This window comes from Vespula pensylvanica, chromosome 10 (genome assembly GCF_014466175.1).
Source record: "Vespula pensylvanica isolate Volc-1 chromosome 10, ASM1446617v1, whole genome shotgun sequence".
NCBI classification, from domain to species: domain Eukaryota; kingdom Metazoa; phylum Arthropoda; class Insecta; order Hymenoptera; family Vespidae; genus Vespula; species Vespula pensylvanica.
The window spans coordinates 432,611-440,110 of NC_057694.1; the positions used below are offsets into that span (position 1 = coordinate 432,611).

The 7,500-nt window shown below is 35.5% G+C and overlaps 1 protein-coding gene across 29 annotated transcripts in view; it reads right to left on the bottom strand.

The window, feature by feature from the left end:
* LOC122632474 (ephrin type-B receptor 1-B) overlaps positions 1–7,500 on the bottom strand; it is a 155,847-nt gene that overhangs the window by 52,798 nt on the left and 95,549 nt on the right. The gene's annotated exons all lie outside the window — the stretch shown is intronic.

Genomic DNA, 7,500 nt, shown 5'->3' on the forward strand with positions numbered 1-7,500 from the left:
AAAAAAAAATAAATATTTTGAAAATATTTTGAATAGAAAATATTTTAACTTTGTATTATATATATATATGGAAACAAAACGCATGTTTATATATACATATATATACACACAGACATATATATAAATATATATATACACATATTTTATTCATACACATAATTCCATTATTAGATTACTAACAGTTTTTTTTTATTTTCATAATAAACCTCGAACTAGTGTATTTCTAAGCAAATTTCCTCGCAAACGTTCGATATGTTGTCTTCAAGAAATTCATTCATACGATATCAAACCTTCATAAATGATAAAAATTAATTTTCATTAAAAGTTTTGATTTTAACATTATTTTTCAATTTTTAAGATTTGAGTAAAATTTAAGATTATTACTCATCTCGGTGAATATTATAAGGCCTTAAAACATGAGACCCCTTTTTTTTATCACCATGTAGAATATATATCTATATATACACACATACATGTAGATCGTTTTATTTTTCTCTTCCAAAATCATAATCATTATCTAATACTCCGTTAGTCCCTAAAACTAAAACTTTTAAGAGACTGTATTTAGTTTCAATTTGCCGTAATTTTTATCACTGTTCTTGTTACACTGTCATTTTATATAATATCAATTAAACATCTGTTTTTATATTTTTGTATACTCAATTTCAAAACTGATTTAAGAATCATGTTTGATAAGACGAATATGAAGATGTCGAAAATCCATTATTTGATTTTTTCTCGTAATCGTATATCCGGTTATGATATCTGACCATCAAAAAAGGGTCGGAAGTGATGGTACCATTAGAAAAGAGACGGAGATTTCAGTATTTTATCAAGGATCACACTTATCCATCCATCGGTCTTTTATAAGAGCGCTGCTAATCCCTGTTCGTGGAAAGTGATTAGAGAGACGTAAGAGATGGCACGAGACACTCTTCTCTTTCCTACTATCTCGTAGATCCATGTGCGTTTTAGGATGGAAAAGCATCACTTAGAAGAGGATCAAGAGGACTGTGAGGACTCCTCTAAGAGGATTCGAGTCACTTCTCTTTCCTTTTTTGGATTTTTCTTTCGGCTCAACCTACCGATTAGTCAACAGAAAAATAATCCTTCCGGACGTTAAAGTAACGAAACAAATTTACTCAACTTATTCAAATTGAAATTCGCTTCGGAAAAACCGCAAATAAAAATTGTTGAAATTGTATAAAAATAATTATTTTCATCGTATCATCAATCCTTCTCTATATAATAATATTTCGAAAATGCGTGATATCAGTTTAAAATTAATTTACATTCTTTGAAAGTTAATCTCGAGATCCCCTCTTTTTCTTTTTCTTTTTTTTTGGTTTCAAATTCACAGTTAAAAGCACTTTACTATATAAAATTGAATTAGACACCTGGGACGAGATATCTGATATTAATCCAAATTAAATATTCCAAATAGCAGGTTATTCAATTGTGATGATATAAAAATTAGTTGCCCATACGAGTGAGAATATAACAATTTTTCCGTAAAATATATGAAACCATTTTAAAATTGAGATATACTTAAATTACGATAATTAATAACGAACATTTATAACGTGTACGTTAACGAGAACAACGACGAACGAACGTAATAAAACGTTTAAAGCTTTTTATTCGTTATAATAAAACAAGAAAAACGTATTTTCTTCGTATAATCGGCGAATGAAATTCATTCGTGAAGTTTCAATCTGTGGATCGAAAAGATCGATGTCTGGATCGATCTTGAGGAACTAATGTAAGGAATTGCACTAGTCGGTCTAAGGAATTTGCTCGCACAGCACTGTCGTAACGTTTCCACGTACCTAATCTCATGGCACGTCTCAATGGCACGACGGATGCACGCGATAATCGAGAACGATCGTACTTCTAAGGAACAACGATTGGCGTATGGCCGGCGCTCTCCTTAGAAGCGAACACGAGGAGAGCACTGAATAAGGACTAATCTAACGATGATAGGAATGCGCGACGTGCTTGACGTCGTTAGACGCGCCAGTTGTAATCGTTCATGGTTACGATCGTGCCTGATAAACGTCTTCAAGTACATGAAATTTGACTTCAACTACGGAATTCTAAAGTATCTGGCCAATCCTTCGAAATCGATCTTAATTTTATTCGATTGTCGAATAACATTAAAACAAAAACATATTTTCTTTTTTTTTTTTTTTATAATCGTAACTAACAGCACGTTTTTCCACATATTAATCGTTTATCGGTCACGTAAAGCTACGTTTCTCAATGTTCACTTTTATTTTCTTTTTCTTTTTCTTTTCTTGCTTTTATTGGATAATTTTGCAAAATTGACTTTTACTAAATGTAATGTAATACGTATAGGTACGTATAGATCTATCGTAATTTATCAATCCGAAGAATATTTCATTTTCTTTTTTCTTTTTTTATATTAAAACGTTAAGTACACTGATATTATAAAAAACTTTGCTTATTTTTTTGTTTTTCTTTTCTTAAATATTAATAATTAATTAAATATTAATAAAATATTAATAATTGATATAACCATCGAGAGCTTTACATTCTGCCATTAAAATTTCACGTTCGAAATATTTCGAATACTTTTTCGGTTGTAACGATTATAAAAATTGATTGTTAAAGATGTAATTATAAATCGAAATATAAGAATTATCGTCGATGGTTAAGTCAGTAAATAATTAACGTAGATAGCGGCGTAAAATGTGTTAACAGTCAAATCAGATACCAGTTACAAATAACTTACACGTTCTCGTCAAAAGCAACATGGAAAAGTCTCTGCATTGTTCTTAGTCATTAAAATTATTATCAAGTATCACGGTCTACGTTAAAAGATAACTCACGTTTTATGGGAATCGGATGACGTTGCTCAATCAAGACATTTGTCTCGACGCTGACATAGATGTAAAGGAATTTTAAAAGCTAACTCGACGAATATCTCAGAGCAATCCTTAGCGTTTTTCGCTCTAATTAACAAAAGAGACAGATAAAATCGAATGAATATATATATATATATATATAAAGATATCGAGCCGCGTTCGAAATTGTATCTCTGCGTGACGTTTTCATTTTTCTTTTCTTTCTTACTTTTTTTTTTTTTTTTTTAGACAAGTTCTCGTCTTTCGAACGAGTCAAAAAGTTGTATCGCAAAAAAAAAGAAAAAAGAAAAAAAAAAATTACGAAAGATTCGTAATACCTTCGACAACTGTCATATGTTGGTGACGTCACACGTTCACTGACTGTTCCATAATCGAAGTTTGATACTGGCATGTTTCAATCGGTCACGAGTCCTCGAGGGCTCCTGCCTCTAGTGCTCAAAATTGTTCGAAACTAAATCAATCGAATTTTTTTGACGATTTTGGCCATTGACAGAACACAAGAGTTCGGATTTTCAAAACGGAATTTCTCTAACGAACAAAAATAGTCCACTTAAAGTACTAGGTACTTCGAGAGAGTGACTGGAACGTTCGTCAAAGCTCTTCTTTTTTCTTTTTTTTTTCTCTCTCTCTCTCTCTTCTTTTTTTTTTTTGTTTTTCATGGGTTAGTTTATAGGAAAAACAAAACAAAAAAGAAAAGAAAAGAACACAAAAAAAAGTGGAGCTTCCGGGGCGGCATGCTGCAAACGATCCAATGCTGTTTCTCTTCGCAAGCTGTTGCTGCTTGTGCTGGTGCTGGTGCTGGTGCTGTTTGCTGCTGCTGGGCTAACCGTTTAGCACCCAAGAAAATCAACAGCAGCCTCAAAGAGCCTTTTCAAACAGAGCGTTACGCTGTTCGATTAGCGTTGCTGCACTAACGATCGAAGTTCGAAAAGGTTGGAAAAAAAAAGAGGACGCTGCTGGACACACGCGTGAACCAACGTAAATTCGATTTCACGATTTTCTGTATTTTCTCTCTTTCTTTTTCTCTTTCTCTTTCTCTCTCTCTCTCTCTCTCTCTCTTCTTCTTCTTCTCTTGCTATTTCTGATCCTCCCTTTTTCTATCTATCCTTTACAAATTCGTTCCATTTCTGTAACTCGTAATACCAGTGTCGCGTTTTCTATCATTCTTGAAATTACCATTCGAACGTAGATACGACGTTTGCTACTCGTATCCCACTTATCGCCTAGTAATACGGTGTAAATTAGTAGTCTTTCGAATATGGGTCGTCCACGAGGATGAAAGGAAAACAGGAAAAAAAAAAAGAAAAAAAAAACCTTTGAATTAAAGGTTTAGCTTCTACATTTCTTTTTCTTCATCCTTCTTCCGTTTTTTTTTTTCTACGTAAAAAGAAAAAAAGGAAGAAAAAACAATAGGAATGAGAAGAAGAAGAAGAATTACAAGAAGAAGAAGAAGAAGAAGAAGAGAAAGAAGAAAAAAGAAAAAAACGAGAGAGAAAAAAAAGGAAGAAGAAGAAGAAATACTTAACATTCTTTAGATAATAATTAACGAAGTCACATACGGGAGTCGTCGTAAAATTTATTACGGCAAGAAAATGAATAAAAAAAAAAAAAAAAAAGAAAGAAAGTTAAATATCGAGGGTAACGATCGTGAAGCGAGAAAATATTCTATGTAGTTACTCGTGCCGCTCCAATGAGAAAATAACGTTACGAGATGAAACTGTCCGGATCGAATTCAAAGGAACAAAACGAAGATGGTTTCTCTCGGTGCTCATTGATTCGGAACGGACAGTGATTAATAAATAAACGAACGTATTCGGCGTCAGCACGTATATGTAGTACCTAGGTAGGTAGGTTGGTAGGTTGGTAGGTAGGTAGATAGGTAGGTAGGTAGGTAGGTAGATGGGTAGGTAGGTAGGTAGGTAGGAAGGAAGGTAGATAGGTAGGTAGGTGTACGTAGGTACTACGAGAATGTTTCTTTCGTTCTGAGACCGAGGGCAAGATAACTATGCATAAATACAACATAAAACGCGGTCATAAATTATGGATTCATGGAGATAAATTTGTTCGGTGGCGCCCGTGTGAGAAGAAGAATCACTAGCTAAAGAGAGAGAGAGAGAGAGAGAGAGAGAGAGAGAGAGAGAGACTTCGTTTAAGAAGTCGAGAGATATCACACTTACAATGTGAAGGATTAAGTCTTTTGTTCGTGTTTTCTCGCATGCGAGAAAATGACGAATTCAGTTTAAGAGCAAAGAATAAGGTGCTTCGATATAAAATTATTATTTTTTTTTTTTTTCTTTTTGTCTTATTTTCAGACAAAAGTAAGAAGTGAGAGTTGGGGATGAAAAAGAACACGGATAGACGATCCCGCGATAAATAATTGTTAAAGATGGGAATTAGGTGAATCGCTCGAGTTTTGAGAGTAATAATAAAAGAAGAAAAAAAAAGAGAAAGAACAAGAAAAAAGGAAGAACAAGGTAACGAGCAAATTCAACATCGGAAATTTACAAATAAAAATAAAAGTATCGATTGTAAGATCGAGAAAATCTACTCGTTGCGATCAATCGAGTCATCGTCACGAGAAATTACCTACGTGTATCGACAACTCCACGGGAAATCTAATGATCTCGACGTAGCCGTAAAACGTGCCAGGAACGGTTTATCATTACGATCTCGAACGAAATCGAGATATTCGTTCGACACCCACGTAAATTCACGACCGCGACGACGACGCCATCGTGCCTAGAAACCAAATGAAATATTTGCCCTTTGTTTCACAATTCTTTTTTTTTTTTACTTTTCTTTTATCTCTTCTCTTTCTCTCTCTCTCTTCTCGAAAGTAAGTATACTACCAAATGCAAAATAAAAAATAAGAAAAGTCGTCTCCGACGATCTGTTTGTTCTATTTATTTATTTATTTATTTATTTATTTATTTATTTATTTCTTGTTCTATAGCACTAGAAGTACCATCGATATCATTTCTATAATAACAAAAAATATCTGTACGAGCTTTAGATTTGAAGTTCGGAGAATATAACAATGTTTTGGTGGAACCCACGTTAATACCAAAAATACTGGTTTCTTGTGTTTCCCCGGACAAACACCTTTTCGGTAGATGTAATACGTGTATACAAACTAATACGTATAAACGTGTACGTACTTACCTCTATAAGAGAGAAAATGGCGGTACGTCACACGGCGTTTAAATAAACGCATCCTCTCTCTCTCTCTCTCTCTCTCTCTCTCTTTCTCTCTCTCTTACTCTCGAGTTGGCGGCCGTCTCTCTAATTTGTCCGTTCAAACAAAAAGCAATTTGTTACCCAGCGAACTGACTCTTGGGCCGGTGGTACGCGCGGTATGGAAAAAGAGAGAGAGAGAGAGAGAGAGAGAGAGAGAGAGAGAGAAAGAGAGAAGCAATCGGATGATGCGAGATCGAGAAGGACAGAGGATATACGCGAGCAGTGTGAAAAAGAAAGAGAAAGACAGAGAGAGAGAAAAAGGAGGGGGAAAGAGAAGAGGAAGAGGAGGCGGAGGCTGATTTAAACCTGTCTGGCGGCCCGCTGCGCGCTTAACAACTGAAAAACAAACATGGCGCCGAAAGAGAAAGAGAGACAGAAAGAGCTCGCACCGGTCAGCGGGAGCTCACGTATGCCGCGCGTACCGAGACCATAAAGTGCTTCTGGTACCCCCATGGAACCCGGTTGCTTCTTCTTGCCGTTGTTTTACCCCGCGGGACGTCGCTACGGACCGCGAACGTAAGTACTTTCCGTCCACCGAGAAGGTGTCGGGAAGCTCCGGAATCCTTTTCTTTCCTTCTCCTACTCTTCCTTTGCTCCTTATGCCTCCTACCACGACAACAAATCCCTCGGATGCTGCTTCCGCGATTCTTCGACGTGGCACCAAGAACACGACGTGGGACGCAACACTACCGAAAGTCTTCGATCTTTTTCTTTTGAGTATTTTCCCTAATTCTTTCTTTTTTCCCTTTTGCTTTTATTTTATTTTCATCGATTTCTAATCGATTCGTCTATTTTCGTCTATCTTCATTTATTTATTTATTTATTTATTTTTGTTTCTTTCCTTTTTTTTTTCGGAAGCGCCGCAACAGCAAATATTACCTCCTTTTGATTGACATTGTTACTCAATCCGTAGAAACACGGTTAGAGTTTACGCTATTTTAGATTTATTACGAAACTACGATCAGAGTTTCGATCCATTATCGTGAGGAGAACATACGTATTGTCGATAAATGGTTTTCGCGATATAACGTTGCCATACTTGTCGCTATCCATCATGGCGGCCATCGAAGCTTCGCCCGGGCAATCCTTTTAAAAGTTTAGATGGCAGATAAAAAGAGAGAGAGAGAGAGAGAGCGGAGAAGGTAGGAGGGAGAAAGACAAAAAAAAGTATAAAAAAAATTTGACAGCAGATTCGAATGCGGATTGCGACGGATTTAATGGAACGACGAGCTAGTGCTCTCATTTTATCTCGTTGAGGAACGAACGAAATCCAAATGCGCCGATATATGATAAACGTTCTCTATCTTTATCTCTATCTCTATCTCCTCCTTCTTTTTCTTCTTCTTCTTCTCCTTCTCCCTCTATCTCTCTTTCT